At 37.4% G+C, this 16,836-nt stretch overlaps 1 protein-coding gene and 1 non-coding gene across 3 annotated transcripts in view; one reads left to right on the top strand and one right to left on the bottom strand.

Annotated features, from left to right (window-relative positions):
* UNC5C (unc-5 netrin receptor C) overlaps positions 1-16,836 on the bottom strand; it is a 431,180-nt gene that overhangs the window by 285,602 nt on the left and 128,742 nt on the right. The window lies entirely within an intron of this gene.
* TRNAK-CUU (transfer RNA lysine (anticodon CUU)) lies at positions 5,137-5,209 on the top strand. Its single transcript has one exon. It is a non-coding gene; the product is annotated as a tRNA-Lys (tRNA).

The following is a 16,836-nucleotide window of genomic DNA, read 5'->3' as shown; positions in this document are numbered from 1 at the left end:
ACGACTGAACAACTGGGCACACACGCATGCTTTCTTCTTGTTGTTGGTTTCCAAATATTCCCTCTAGCCCACCCAATTTTATATCAGGGAAATTCAGATGACAAAGTAACCTTGCTATTATGTAAACATATCTAGAGAAAGTAATTCTTAACACCGTGAAAACCATTAAAAACTCAATTTTCTGAAAACCTAGTATTTTTCTCTATTTGCCTGTTTGCTCATAGATTCTTTATGATAATACAAAATCTGTTTTCTAGTGAACCAATTACTAGTGATCAGAATGAAATCATAATTGATCTTACAACTTGAGTCTCCTCTGTGAGCAGGGGTGGACACTAAAAAGAGGTTGTGTTCCCTTCAACTCCAGGGAGAATATTCTATGGTTTTCCACAGCCTAATGCAGCTGGCTGCCAGCAAAGGATTTCTGGTAAATGCTATTTATACCCACTCAATTAAAGTAAACGGATATTTATTGAGCTGTACTGAAGACAGAATGTTGCAGTAATGTGGTAATGTAGTCACCACCTCACCACCATAAAGACCCTCGGCGTTTCTTCTTTCAGAGCTCGGCACCAGGGAATTCATTTCTGGAGTGTTAGTTTTCTGGTACATGTTGAAAATTTATATATTACTAATTACTCATGATGCTATTATGGATATACTAGATAATATAAAATACCTAAAATAAAATATTCTTGCCCTCTAGAATGTAACTTTTAAAATACAAGCTCAGGATAGTTCCATAAGTTCTTTTAGAAATGGGTAGCATGACCTTGGTTACAAGATAAATAATAAAAAGAACTTGATGCGCAACACAATATTTCCATAATTCTGATGGTCTTTTTATGAAGAAATGGCATTTTCAACATTTCTATTTGAGAGGGACTGAGAACAAATACAAAAAATCAAATATGAAAACAATGCTCTAGGAAGCAATGGCACCCCACTCCATACTCTTGCCTGGAAAATCCCATGGACAGAGGAGCCTGGTGGGCTACAGTCCATGGGGTCGCTAGGAGTCAGACACGACTGAGCAGCTTCACTTTCACTTTTCACTTTCATGCATTGGAGAAGGAAATGGCAACCCACTCCAGTGTTCTTGCCTGGAAAATCCCATGGACGGAGGAGCCTGGTGGGCTGCCGTCTATGGGGTCACACAGAGTCGGACACGACTGAAGTGACTTAGTAGTAGTAGTAGTAGTAGTAGTAGTATATACATAAGTCCATATTTGTGTGTCTGTAAAAAGATGGTTCAGGTTAAATTAGTCTTATCTGAAAAGTATTATAACTCTCTACACTCTAAAATATGATGAAAATGCACTAAACAAGTACCAAGACAGTATCGTTAGGTTTCAATTCCAGCTATTCTTCTTTGCTACATTCATTGGGAATGTCTGACATAAAATACAGGCAGATTTTGTCTATTTTGTAAGCAATTTCACTGAAAATGTCAGATATATTTGTGTCAAAGAGGACACATAAACAAAAAAATCAATATTTTCGTAAGTCTAGAGAGTCAACAAATTTAATTTGTTTTATCTACCTAGCCCCTGCACACTTTCATTTTTCAAAAGGGGATTGATAGCCATTTCTCAGTAAAACTTAATGCAAATATTTTTTATTGATGCATATGGGGAAATCCCAAGAACAGAGGAGCCTGGTAGGCTGCAGTCCATGGGGTCGCTGAGGGTCAGACACGACTAAAGCGACTTAGCAGCAGTAGCAGCATACTAAAATATATCATTTATTTTTTAGATCTATGAATTGGTTTAAATTCATTTATTTGTTCATTGTATTTTCCTTTCTTTAAAATGGGAATCTTTTTTCAGGTTTTATTACAATAAGCTGCAATAAAAAAATGCAACAAAAATTGGTTTCAACACAGAGATTCTGCAAACATAGTAGAAAACATACTCTTTCATGGTAGCATCTATACACTGATACCATGAGTAACATGGAAAAGATATATGAGACTCAGAGAAAGGCCAAAACAGAGAAACATACATAATCTGGATTACATTTTAAGAAGAGTCTAAACAAAGAGAGTTCTCCAATAAAGAAAAAAAGCTTGCCTGCTTGCTAAGTCACATCAGTCGTGTCCGACTCTGTGTGACCCCATAGACAGCAGCCCACCAGGCTCCCCCGTCCCTGGGATTCTCCAGGCAAGAACACTGGAGTGGGTTGCCATTTCCTTCTCCAATGCAGGAAAGTGAAGAGTGAAAGTGAAGTCACTCAGTCGTGTCTGACTCTTCATGACCCCATGGACTGAAGCCTACCAGGCTCCTCCACCCATGGGATTTTCCAGGCAAGAGTACTGGAGTGGGGTACCATTGCCTTTCTCCAAAAGAAAAAAAGCTACTTTGATCAAATTCTATAAATCATATGATTAATACTTGAGATTAGCAAACCAAGGCCATTCCAGAATTCCAGGTCTACCACGTATTAGATGCTGAGATTTGGGGTCAGTTCTCTGAAAGATCTAATTATCTTCAATCTCTATTATGTTCTATTTCAGTCTTTCTACCCCATCTGGGCAAATATAAGGAATGCTTTTCCCTTTCTCAGTTATTAGACATGGACTTTCCACTCATTTCTGTCTAAACCAATTAACCCGCATCCTCAAAACTTCCACGGGACCTTTTTGGAACAGACTTTCCAAAACAAACTCTAGTTTCCCTAGAAGTCTCTTTTCTGTCAAATACCATTTGTGACTGTATTCTCGATAAAGGTAAAGAAACACCTACCAACTGTGAAGGTTAATATCTGAATCAACAGCTTTGCAGACAGAGTGACAGAACAGTGGACACCTCAGCAAGACCACTTTTCTCTGTCATTCATCTCCTTCCTCCATTTCTGGAATTTATTTTTCAGCAAGATTCGGGAAATAAAAATAAATTCAACATATTTATTGGACATCTATCTAAATATTTCATATTATTTTAGGCACTATAGGAGATAAAAAAAGATTTTTCTTTTGATTTCTGCTCTTAAGAAGCCTACTATTATTTGATATTTCATCTAAAACAAGAATCAGAAAGTTCAAAGCAAACTTACTTCTCACTCATTTCTACTACACTCTTTCATGCAACACACAATGTTCATTGTTAACAGTTTTTGTCAGAATATGTAATATAATGGTGTTTAGCAAAATGAATGTTTATGAATAATTCAATGTAACTATTTCATGCCTTCAAAGTAACATCCTTTTTATTGTGTTTTCCAAAGTTCTCAGTCAGATAATTATGCTACCCAGAAGAGCCCCTAACATATCCCTTGTCATGAATTTTATGATTCATTTTTTCTGAAATACTTTCCCCCTTCTCTATTATCCATAACTTGCCTGCCTTTTTCCTCTAATACTTTACTACCAAGACAGGAAATCAAGTTGACAGTGTCCTACGGATCATAACAAGTTCATCTGTTTGCATTGGTGGAAGATCTGTGGTAACAGCAAGGGCCAACCGAACACAACATGTCAGACGTGCTGACTGGTCCCAAGACAGCAGGCAACACGCGACAAAAAAGCGAAGCTCAAGACCTCACTGACGACAACAAGCTGCAGCAACAGCTTCCCAGCTGAGTGACACGAAGCCCATAATGGAAACATTACTCGTTTAGGTAGGCTCACATGAAATATTAATTTCCTGGATTCTCTGTATTTGCATAGTAATAATAAGTTCGTCTTCTTGGCTTGTTCTGGCTTCAATTAGCAATTCTATTGTCATACCTGAGATTTTGGATAGGAAGTAGAGAAGGCTGTAGAAAATATCCTTCTGGAAACGGCAACACTAGCGGAGCTTATCAGTACCATCATTAATTTAATCAAAAACCTTCAGGCAGAGGGCTAGAACAATCTGTTAAGGAAACATTTTCTAAAATGAGAGTGCTTCCCATTTGAATTAGGGTCTTACTGGTTTTTTTTTTTTTCTCTTTAAGACATTATTTTTCTCTGTTATCTCTCCCTCATCCCTCCCCCGTTTCTGCCACTGATTAGATCTGCAACTGAGGGCTGTATTTTTACTAAAAAATGTATTCTTGCAAATTGACAATTTCACAACAACATCCCTCTCCTCTAACCTTTTTAACTGATTTCTTTTTTTAATGACATCTCAATTAGTTCAGACCCACTGTGCCAAAGATAAAGTCCTTGTATCTCAATGAGAGAATACTCTAGAGAGAATGGAGTTTGCTTCATGATGTGCATGTTAATATGCTATTTTCTTTAATTCGTTTTACAGATAATGGCTGCCAGCGGATGACTCTGCTATACTTATATGTGTGTTTGTACTCACATGCATGCTTAGGAGTATTTCCTCTTCAAGATATAAAACAAAACAACAACAATAACTATGAGGGAAGTTGCTGAGAATAGGATTCTTAAAAATGGAATCCCAAGGATGACTATAGGCATCATGCATGTAAGATAAAAATATCAATCCACTGTTTCAGAACTATAAATTTGTTGATTTTTAAATCTCAGAAACATCATATTTAGATATACATAAAGTGGTGGTCTGGGGTCAATAGTGAGATGTCTCCTGCTGCCTCCAGGGAATACCTTTACTAATTCAGAGAAATCCTTCAACAAACCCTATTGTAATGATGATACTTTCTATATGAAAGGATTACATCTTCTGCTGGAAGAGAACTTCCTGAGCCGAATATCACATGAGCATCCCAATAGGAGTAGCGCTCTGGAAGTTTGAGGAAACAAAACTGCATTTTGGACCTTTGTGACACTAAAGACAATCATGATTTGGCCATGCTACCCAGAATACATGGCACCACCTCCACCTGTATTCACTGACACCTTATCCCAGTGGCTGCTTTTATATGGCAGGAGGAAGCAAGGTGCTCTCTGATCACCTTTCCCAATGCAGCTGTACTTTAAATTTTTAAATAGCTAGGAAGTTTCCTGTGCTTCCCTGGTGGTTCAGGTGGTAAAGACACTGCCTGCAGTACGGGAGACCTGGGTTTGATCCCTGGGTTGGGAAGATTCCCTGGAGAAGGCAATGGCTACCCACTCCAGCATTCTTGCCTGGAGAGATCCATGGACAGAGGAGCTTGGAGAGCTCCAGTCCATGGGGTTGCAAAGAGGCAGCCACGACTGAGTGACTTTGTCATTCGTCAGGGACTTCCCTGATGGTCCAGTGGCTAAGATTCTGCACTCTTAATGCAGGGGGCCCTGGTTCAATCCCTGGTCAGGGAACTAGATCCCAAATGCTGCAATTAAGAGTTTGTATAAAGGTGGAGCTAGTGGTAAAGAATCTGCCTGCCAACGTAGGAGATGTCTGAGACAAGGGTTCAATCTCTGGGTCAGGGAGATCCCCTGGAGAAGGGCATGGCAACACACTCCAGTATTCTTGCCTGGAGAATGACATGGACAGAGGAGCCTAGTGGACTATAGGGTTGCAAAGAGTTGGACACGACTGAAGTGACTTAGCATATACAGGTGCTATAACTAAAGATCCACATGCCACAACATAGATGGAAGATCCCCAACTAAGACTGGATGAGCCAAATTTGAAAAAAAAGTTTTTAAACAGCTATAAGTAACACCATGGAATTATGAAGTCATGAAATTGCAGGTCAGGGACTGCATCCATGGGCCATTATAAGATCTGAAAAAGCTTTCCTAAGAAAATACATTTTCAAGACAGAAAAGAACATTTTGATATTGTTCTTTTCTACACATTTTCTGTCTTAGCTTTCAATATTTAAAATATGTATAGAACAGTCTTTTGGACTCTGTGGGAGAGGGAGAGGGTGGGATGATTTGGGAGAATGGCATTGAAACATGTATAATATCATATATGAAACGAGTCGCCAGTCCAGGTTTGATGCATGATATTGGATGCTTGGGGCTAGTGCACTGGGACGACCCAGAGGGATGGTACAGGGAGGGAGGTGGGAGAAGGGTTCAGGATGGAGAACACGTGTATACCCATGGCAGATTCATGTTGATGTATGGCAAAACCAATACAATATTGTAAAGTAATTAGCCTCCAATTAAAATAAATAAATTTAAATTAAAAAAAAGAAAAAACACTTAGGGAGAAATGTTCTTTAAAATAGAGAGTAGACTTCCAAAGCCAAAAGTAATCTCAGTCTTTTCTTTTAAATGTACAGACTCTGTGCCCATTCCTCTGTGCCTGAGAGAAGTTCTGGGGCAAGTGAACATCTGCATTTGTGTGATGAAGATCCAGGCTCTAGTTAACTCTAACGTAAACATTCCCTGACACCGCCATAATCTTCCAAAGTTGAAGGAAGCCACAAATGGCGGTGAAACAAGCATTTCAATAGAGTTATTATCGTTTCTAGAATGAATAGAGCTATGCTCTTGTTCTAAGCTAGAAGCTCTCAACATGGATAATTATACAACAAAATTAGTCAATCTCCATAAGCGTTAAACACTAAATAAAAAGGACACTATTGATTCACACATTAAAAAGCTGCCACCTTTTGCTTTTCCCCATGTGGGCAATATGCGAGAGCAAGTGTGTAAAGTTGCCTCAGTCCTGTCCAACTCTTTGTAACCCCATGGACTGTGTAGCTTGTCAGGCTCCTCTGTCCACGGCATTCTCCAGGCAAGAGTACTGCAGTAGGTTGCTGTGCCCTCCTCCCAGGGATCTTCCAGGGATTGAACCTCTGTCTCTCATGTCTCCTGTGTTGACAGGCAGGCACATTCTTTACCTCTAGCGCCACCTGGGAAGCCACTATTGCATAAGGGCTATATTCTAGACTAATTTTGCTCTCTTTGATTCATAAAATTCTTAGTAAATCTTATTAATGGATGAAAAACATGGTGAGAGACTTAAGGTACCAAGAAATTAAAATAAACAAATAGGAATAACTCTTGACATTCCTTCACTTAATTATAATATAAAACTTATCATATAGAGATATATATCTTTAATGTAAGAAGAATAGGTAATATAATTGCTCATATGTAATAGGAACTCTGCTGAGTGCTTTATAGATATTATTCAATCCTCTCAGCAACCTTACAAGTATAATAACCCTTTTAGTTTACAGATGAGGAAACTGAGGTAGAGATATACAGAAACTAGAAGTGCCTCCACAAGTCCGTAATTCTCTATGCATGTGTCTCCATTCCTGCCCTGCAAATAGGTTTATCAGTACTATTTTTCTAGATTCTATATATATGCGTTAATATACAATATTTGCTTTTTTTTTCTTTCTTAGTTCACTCTGTAGAACAGGCTCTAGGTTCATCCTTTTCACTGGACGCAGAGAGGGAAGGAGAGGGTAGGGCAAATTGAGAACATAGGATAGATATGTACATACTATCATATGTAAAATAGTGAGCTAGTGGGAAGCAGATGGATAGCACAGAGAGCTCAACCCAGTGTTCTGTGATCACCTAGAGGGTTGCGATGAGAGCAGGGCGGGAGGCTCAAGAAGGAAGGGATATATATTATTATAGCTGATTTGCATTGTTGATGGCAGAAACCAATACAACCTTGTAAAGCAATTTTCCACCAATTAAAAAATGTTTAAAAATAACAAAATGATTTGTATACATGGATTCAACTAATGATGGGCATAGCCCATAGGACAAGAGACACTGTTAAATATTTATTTGCTAACTTTTTATTAACCTTAACTATGGGAAATAGATGGGGAAACAGTGGAAACAGTGTCAGACTTTATATTTCTGGGCTCCAAAATCATTGCAGGTGGTGACTGCAGCCATGAAATTAAAAGACGCTTACTCCTTGAAAGGAAAGTTATGACCAACCTAGATAGCATATTCAAAAGCAAAGACATTACTTTGCCAACAAAGGTTCGTCTAGTCAAGGCTATGGTTTTTCCTGTGGTCATGTATGGATGTGAGAGTTGGACTGTGAAGAAGGCTGAGGGCCGAAGAATTGATGCTTTGGAACTGTGATGTTGGAGAAGACTCTTGAGAGTCCCTTGAACTGCAAGGAGATCCAACCAGTCCATTCTGAAGGAGATCAGCCCTGGGATTTCTTTGGAAGGAACGATGCTAAAGCTGAAACTCCAGTATTTTGGCCACCTCATGCGAAGAGATGACTCATTGGAAAATACTCTGATGCTGGGAGGGATTGGGGGCAGGAGGAGAAGGGGACGACAGAGGATGAGATGGCTGGATGGCATCACTGACTTGATGGACGTGAGTCTGAGTGAGCTCCGGGAGTTGGTGATGGACAGGGAGGCTTGGCGTGCTGCGATTCATGGGGTAGCAAAGAGTCGGACACGACTGAGTGACTGATCTGATCTGATCTGATATATATCCTTAAGGCTTAATTATTAATTCGTTTCTTTTGTTTTTTGTATCCTTTGCTTTGTATATATCTATAAATATAAAGAATATAAATAAATATAAAGAAAAAAGGATTGCTATGTAAAGTTTTGGAAAATACTGGAATACTAAAAATAAATTTTAAAACCTTACAATTTAATCACTCAGAGAAATCCATTAAAGATAATATCTTAGCAGTTATTTTATTTTTTTTTCTTAGCAGTTATTTTAATATACATATTTCAACTTTCTAAGAATTAAACTTTCTTTTTACTCAATAGTATAAATGTGAACATTTATTCATGCCATTAACTATTCTTGGTGAATATGATTTTTTTATAGTATTTCAACTTCTTTATGTTTAAAACATTTTACCTATAACTTTTAAGAACTTATAATTCAGATACTCCTACTCATAACTATCAGTACTTTCTTTATAGTTTCTTCATTAGTTTACCTAACTCAACTCCAAAAGAGATTAGACATTTGCTTCAATTTTCTTGTGTAATTTTTATGGTTTCTCAATATTTTCTATGTTTTCTCTTTAACCCATCTGTCTTTTATTCTGGCATACATTTATACTGTTAGAGAAGTTATAAATTTCTGAAACTCTACAAATGGTATTCTTCTATACAGTAAGCCTTCAGATATTTGAAATCTATGATCTTGCCTATCACTTCTCTTCTATCCAAATCACAAATCATCTCTGTTAAATATGGTCAGTTCCTTATTTTTTCAAAGATGTTTGGAAAGTAATCTCTTCTGTATGTTCACAAATTTGCCACTTTTATTTGAAAGTGGAATGTTCAAAACTGGACACAATTTTTAAAAATTTTTATTGGAGTCTAGTTGATTAACAATGTTCTGTTAGTTTCAGGTGTACAGAAAAGTGAGTACAAATTATACAATGGAATATTTCTGAGCCATAAAAAAGCAACAGGGATGGACCCAGATATTGTCATACAGAGAAGTAAGTCAGACAGAGAAAGACAAACATCATATGATATCTCTTTTATGTGGAATTTAAAAACAGGGTACAAACGAACTTATGTACAAAACATAAGTAGAGTTAACAGACGTAGAAAACAAACTTATGATTACCAGGGAGGGTATGGGAGGGAAGGGATAAATAGGGAGACTGGGAATGGCACATAGTCACTACTATATATAAAACAGGTAACTAACAAGACCTACTGAATAGCACAGGGAACTCTACTCAGTACTCTGGACACAATTCTTTTAAGTGCACTATCAGTGTCCATGTTTCCTAAGGCAGGAAATTATAATTCCATAAATGCAACTGAGATTAAATAGATTTGCTGGCTATCAAATCATAACCTTTGCATAAATTCAACTGGTACTTAACTAAAATCTCCCAGATTTCTTTCACATGAACCACTACTGTCAAGCCCCGTTTTCTGAAAATACTGGCAATTATTAATAATCTATAAGCTGATCTATATAGCAGTATATACGTATTTGATATACATTATGCCTTCAAATGGTGTTTGTGTTTCTGATTTAAAGAAGATAATGCATTTACCCAGAAACAGAAGGAGAACCAATGAATGCCTTTGATAGGAGTGATAATGTGGAGTGTACAGAGCCCTGTTCAGTAACTCTTCCCCATAGACACACTCCATCTCACTGATGCATAGGAAACATGATGGCCATATGCTGAGCAATGCCTTCATTTAAAGGTGTGATAGACCCAAAATTGTGTCTTTAAATGATAGACCCAAAAATGCCTTCATATCTATACTATGGTAATAGAGATTTCAGGGAATCTTTTCAAGAATGCCAAGAAACAAACTTAGAACTCCCCTGAATAAAAGAAGAGTTTCAGAAACCAAAAGAACTGAGCAGACCACTTTTTTTGCAAAGCCCTTTGTGATCTTCTTAAGCCCATCTATTCAGACTAAAGGTCAAGTGGGCAAAGCCAGCAGTTCTATTTTCCCACAAAGCTGCTACAGTTTTCTGTCTCTTGACAGCCCCGTCACTAGGAGTCTATTATCTTCCATTCTCTCTCCAGCACCACCCAGATCCTTAACTGGAAACGCACTAAACAGCTCCTTTCTTTTCATGGGTTGACTTTCGGCTTTTTGTAACGGCTTCGTGTTATACATCTAAAAGCTTTCTTCCCTTGCTCTGTTTATTTAAAGAGGGCAATCTGAGAAAGCAGAATCCACCCTAAACAAGTCTTTCACTATGGTAGGCCAATGTAAGTAAATTTGCTAATAAAAGCCTTTTCCAGTTCATTAGGTGGCACTTTAAAAGTAGCATCTAAATGACAGGTCTGAAAACTGTCTTTAAGGACTGTCTTAAGAACTTGATTTCTGTTTGAAGAAACACTTTGCATCTTCCTTTAAATAAGAGTGATCTCAGGGAAAAAAAATTGATTTTTTTTTGTCTAATCATACAGACTACAGGTTGTATATGCACTCTATCAAAAAACTCGTAACTTTAGTTTTTCTTCCCCTAATACCTAGTAAGATTGGTAGACATTTTCTTGTTGAAGTCTTAGTCCAGATCAAGAAATCAAACACTAGGAAATAGACCTAGTTGTTTGGAGTTGACAGCTACTTGGCAGATCAAGAAAATCAAATCCTCCTAATTTCAAAGTTAAATGGAGAAATAGGAGAGGGGGAAGAAAGTGACTTCTTGGCAGACTCTTAGCTTTCCATTTAAAGGTGTTTGTACACTGACGTGATCAGAGCAGGACCAAGAAGTCACATTACAGCAGTGGAGTTAACACATCAAGTGTAAGTTCAAGGTAGGTGTCTTACATTTCTCACATTTAGTGCATATTTACTTGCCATTTCTTGACTGGCAAGTCGTGACACATAAATACACACATATCCATGACCAGGAAGAGAAAATAGGTATGGGTCACTGACTGGAAAACTAATAGCCAAAAGAACTGAACAAAACAGGAAATTTCTGCAGTCTGAAGGTTAGCCTGTATCTTAACTTGTGGAGCAGGATGATGATATTCACTTTTTTAAATTTCATGATAAAATGTATTCAAAAGAAAATATTTTAAAACATCTGATTTACTTTACATTACTGCGTAGGAAAGAAATGCACTTAAAAAATCAGGCCATCAGACCTAAATGGAAGAATTTTAGACCAATTTTTTCCTTTCTTTTTGTCACAAGAAATTGTTTTATCACAGTGCTTTTGTTCATTTCCTAATATTTACAAGACAAAATTAATAAAGAGAGATTCTGAATTATTAGATATGTTATCTCCAAGTAATTTAAAAAGCTATTCTTCTCGCATGTTACATACATCATGACTTACTTCTGTAGGGTTTCCACCCTTAGAAGTTGCAGTACAATAACTATATTAAAAACGACTGTCTTCCTAACATGGTGATAGACCCAAAATTGTGTGTGTACATATATAAGTTGTTCAGTTGTGTCCAACTCTTTGTGACCTCATGGACAATAGCCTGCCAGGCTCCACTGTCCATGGAATTCTCAAGGCAAGAATACTGGAGTGGGTTGCCATTTCCTTCTCCAGGGGATCTTTCCAATCCAGGGATTGAATCTGTATCTCCTGTATTGCAGGTGGATTCTTTAACCACTAAGCCACCCGGGAAGCCTAGACCCAAGATTATGTGGAGCCTCAGAACATGACCAAGCACAGGAATGGTGGCAAGGGCACCCAGCCTCCAGGAGTTGTGATGGCTGGCAGGATATTGCCCTAAATTTTGGGGCTGGCTACAAGAACTCTGATCTTGTGGTCTGATCTCAGTTCAGTTCTTCAACCTCATCTTTATATGATACCTCCTCAACCACTCACACAATACACTTCATCCAGATAGATCTATTGGTGGACTCCAGAAAACACTGATTTCTCTCTAGCCCCTATGTCTTTGCACTTGAATTTATTTCTCCCTAAAATGTCCTCACCTTCTCACTATCATTAATCCCATCTGCAGGTAACTCTCACTCAGCCTTCAGTACTCAGCTTGAATCCAGTGCTATTATCATGTCAATTTATGTTCCCCTCCTGTGCAGTTTATGGCACCCCTCATTCACCCCCATAACACTCTAGAGTTATGGTATGAAGCAGAGGTTTTCAAAATGTGTCCAAAAATCAGGTGCATCAGAATCTCCTCAGAGGCTTGTTAAAACAAAGCATTCCGGGTTCCCCTATTGTGCTATTGAATCAAAACCTCTGGGAATGGAGCTAAGAAAGCCACACTTTATAAAGAAACTTCCCAGATAATACTTATCCATCCTCATTTCAGTGGCTACATGCTTTGGAGAAGTAAAGGCACAGATTGAAGAGACTTCTGCTGTTTTAAAATATAAGAGAATAAGGGTAATGGGTCAAAAGTGTATTATTTTAAAAATAGAATCTAGCCTTTACAGGAGGTTAGAACCATTTACACTTCTGAAACTAACAATTCTCTAGATGGTTTTCTTCCTTTTTCAGTGGAGGAAAATGAAATAATACCCTATACATGTCAATTTCATTCTTTCCAGCAACATATAGAAAATGACTTTAAAGTAGATTGGAACAAAAATGTCTGTGTGTATGTGTGTGTGTGTATTCAAGAGAGGTAACACTTAAAAGGGACATTTTAATTAACCCCAATTTAGCAGACAATGCTGAAACACAGGGGACTTAAGACACTTCTGACCTATAGCTTTTTAGTGATAATGATGATGATAAATGAGGCTATATTCTCCAGTCTAAAATATTTGCCACAGGCATGATTTCTGAACAACTTGCTTCTCTCACTTCTCAGTGCTCCATATCAAGTAATAATGATGTCAAGCACAAGAACAGAAAACCAAGGGAGTCAAATGAAAAAAAGATATAAAAGGAAATGAGTATAAATGAGATTAGGCAGCTCTGGAGACATTTTTTAAAACCCAAATTCCAATGAAGATCATTTAGAAATTGGAATGACCCTCAAGGTTGGTGCTGCAATGAGTATTCGTGTTTCCTGGACAATTTTGGTATTTTCCTCAGGTTTTAATTAGCAACGGTACCACCCTAAGAAGATTCTCAGCAATTTCTTGTAGACTCTAGGCCATTTGCTCTCATTATGAAAGTCTGCTTTCATCGTTCCTGCAGTATAATTGATCTTAGCGCAGTTGCTAATGCCAACAATCATCTAATTATTTTCTCTGTGACACAGAGAATAAAAATAAGTTCCTCTGTAAAACTTACCACAGATTTTACTTTTAAAAGTCTGATGGTTTTTCAGAAAAAAAAAAGGGAAATAACCACATAGTTTTCTATATGCTAAACTATTTCTTTATATGTGGCAAAAACATTGATTTTGGCATTTTGCCTACACCAAAAAATCAGCACTTTGAAGGCAATAAGTAACTGACTACTTACACAGAGCCTGTTATAATCTCTTACCCCCTACCTTCTTGGAAAAGCAGAATTCACAGTGGTTGGTCAGAATCCTGTTTGGGGCTGGAATAGGCCAAGATCACTCTGAAGTTTCTAGAGCCAATTAAATACCCTGATTTACCGATTTAATAAAGAAACGCTGTCTTCTGACCTTAAAGGGTCAATAAGAAGAAACACCAGTAAAAGGGAAATGTTTTTATTGAAAACACACGGAGATGAAGCACCAGGTTTCTGATGTGATTCTGTGATGCACTAATTCATCAGTGAAATGCTCACAATGAGTAAGGAATCAAGGAGAAGACCGATCTCTGAGCCACGGGCTTGGAATTATGCTACTTAAATTCTTACAGAAAGGTTAGAAGCAAACTCCTAATCACACCAAGAAACCTGGGCACACTTTCAAAGAAACATTATTCTTTCTTTTATATCATTTAAGTCAACCACAAAACAGGGGGAAAAAAAAAAAAAAACTAGTCGAATCTTTTGCAATAGTTGGTCACACTACCAGACTCAAGGGTGTTCATTTCCTTTCTAATATACTGATAGGTGCTGGTGGACAGTTTTGGATTCATGACTTCTTAGTCTAACACATTTATCTTTATATTAATTCTTACTCAAAGAAATTCCACATCAAAGATTTGATAGTTTAAGTGACATAAAGTATACAAATAATTTGAAATGTTTTTTAAAGCTCTAGGATATGCTTATTACTCTGAAAAAGGTACCAATTCCATAAAAACTCATAGGAGAAGAATCAAGTGGTCATATGCTAAAATAATCCTTTCCTTTTGGTTGTGAGATTTTGTGATTTGTATGTCTTTTCTTATTGTCATAATCAAGCATTCACTTACTTTCCCCAACATTTTAGTATGCATATTGACGCAAACATTCAGCAAAGTTGAAGAAATTTTATAGTAAATATCTGTGTATCCACCACATAGATTTTACTAGTAACTTTACATCTTTCTATACATCTATCCATTCCTCTATCAATCTATCTTATATTTTGGATGCATTTCAAAATAAATTACAGATTCTAGTATGCCTGCATACGTGCTAAATCACCTCAGTCATGTCTGACTCTGTGCCACCCTATGGACTGTAGCCCACCAGGCTCCTCTGTCCATGGGATTCTCCATACAAAAATACTGGAGTGAGCTGCCACGCCCTCCTCCAGGGGATCTTCCTGACCCAGGATTGAACCCACACCTCTTCTTATGGCAGGTGGGTTCTTTACCACTAGCACCAGCTGGGAAGCTCAGACTCTAGTATGCATGCATGCATGCCTGCTCAGTTGCTACAGTCATGTCTGACTCTTTGTGACCCAATGGTCCATAGCCCTCCAGGCTCCTTTGTCCATGAGATTCTCCAGGCAAGAATACTGGAGTGGGTTGCCATGCCCTTCTCCAGGGGATCTTCCCCACCCAGGGATTGAACCTATATCTCCTGCATTGCAGGTGGATTCTTTACTATTGAGCCACAGGGGAAGCCCTGACTCTAGTATACTTTCCCCTAAATATTTTAGAATGTGAATCATTAACCATAGTTCAACATTGCTTTAGCTTTTTGTATAATATGTACATAAATACTAAGACAAAATTCACTGTTTCCTTTCTGAGTGAAAGTTCTTTTTTTAAATTGAAGTATCGTTGATTTACAATGTTGTGTTAGTTTCAGGGGTACAGAAAAATGATTCAGTTATATATGTATATAGTTATATAACATGTGCATGTATGTATATATTTTCAGATTCCTTCCTAATATTTTCCTAATATATTCCTTCCTAATAATTATAGGTTATTATTAGGTATAATAGGTAATATTATTATATTACCTATCATAAGAATTATTATAATAATATAGTGGCAATATATTACCAATATTGATATTGAATATAGTTCCCTGTGCCATACAGTAGGTCCTTGTTGTTTATCTTATGTATAGTCACATGTATCTGTTAATCTTAAACTAAAACTCAATATATTTTGACAAACATGCAACTCATCCTGATTAAAATTCAAACCTTCTACACCAAGTATGATCTGGCTCCAGGCTGTTTCTCTTAACCACATCCCTAGACCATCATTTCTAGCTCACTCATCTCCATTTGCACCAAGCTTCTTTCTTTTTCTCACACACGCTGAGCTCTTATCATCTCCACAGCCCACACACAGGTTAATCCTTCTTTGTTTTGCCTGACCTCCTTCTTCAATTGCCACTCTTAAATATCATCTCCTTTAAAATGCCCTTACTGCATGCTCATGTAGATTATGTCTTCCCAGTTATGCTCTGTACTTGCTCTTATCAAAATTTGAATTGCACATTTGTTTAAGTTTTCTTTATTTAATATCTGCGCTTCACTAGACTAGAAGCTCCATGACTGCAGGGACTAGATATTTCTAATTACTATGTCATCTAACAAGGTGAAACATAGTAGGCATAAAGCAGATAACTATTAATTGAATGGATTATAATCTCTTTGATCATTTCTTTCTTGAGCACTATTTATTCACTCTATAATAATGAGCCATACTATTTCTCAGCCAATTTGTACGTTTATCTTTTCTTTCTCTAAGCACTAAGGTTTTGCGTACCAATGCACATTCATTTACTCATATATGTTTACTAAACACCTACTCTGCCCCAATTAACTAAACAATTAATAATAGGGACAATTAATAGGGAATGGGACAAAAAAGTTTCTATCCTGGTTCCACAACAGGACACAGGAAACAGAGAAATACACTACAGCCTGAAAAGTGGGCATGCTTGGAGGGATATCTAACTTGGGTCAGATATGGAGCAAAGACTTGCCATTAAAAGTATTCTCCACGCTGAGGCTTGGAGTAGAGTTTAGACTTACTACCCTTCTTTACACACTGAATTTAAGACCACCTTCTCTCTTAAGTATGAACTCCCTTTCACTTTTATCAACATGGACTGTGGAGTACTTTTCCCTACACAAGAAAGAGCTAGTAATAATAAGGTGTCAGTGTGACTTTCACTTGACTTCTGGCAAGTAAAATCCAGGACAAGTTCAAAGCTATGACTATATTATCTTTCTCCCCATTGGTCTCCTTCTTGAATATCCCACAGTGACTATGAAGTTTCAGCTCAAAGAACTTATTATTTTTCTACTCCATGCACTGGAGTCTAGCTCCACAATA

This window comes from Bos mutus, chromosome 6 (assembly GCF_027580195.1).
Source record: "Bos mutus isolate GX-2022 chromosome 6, NWIPB_WYAK_1.1, whole genome shotgun sequence".
Classification (NCBI taxonomy): Eukaryota; Metazoa; Chordata; class Mammalia; order Artiodactyla; family Bovidae; genus Bos; species Bos mutus.
The sequence above is the reverse complement of the archived record's forward strand: the minus strand, read 5'-3'. Positions and strand labels throughout refer to the sequence as shown.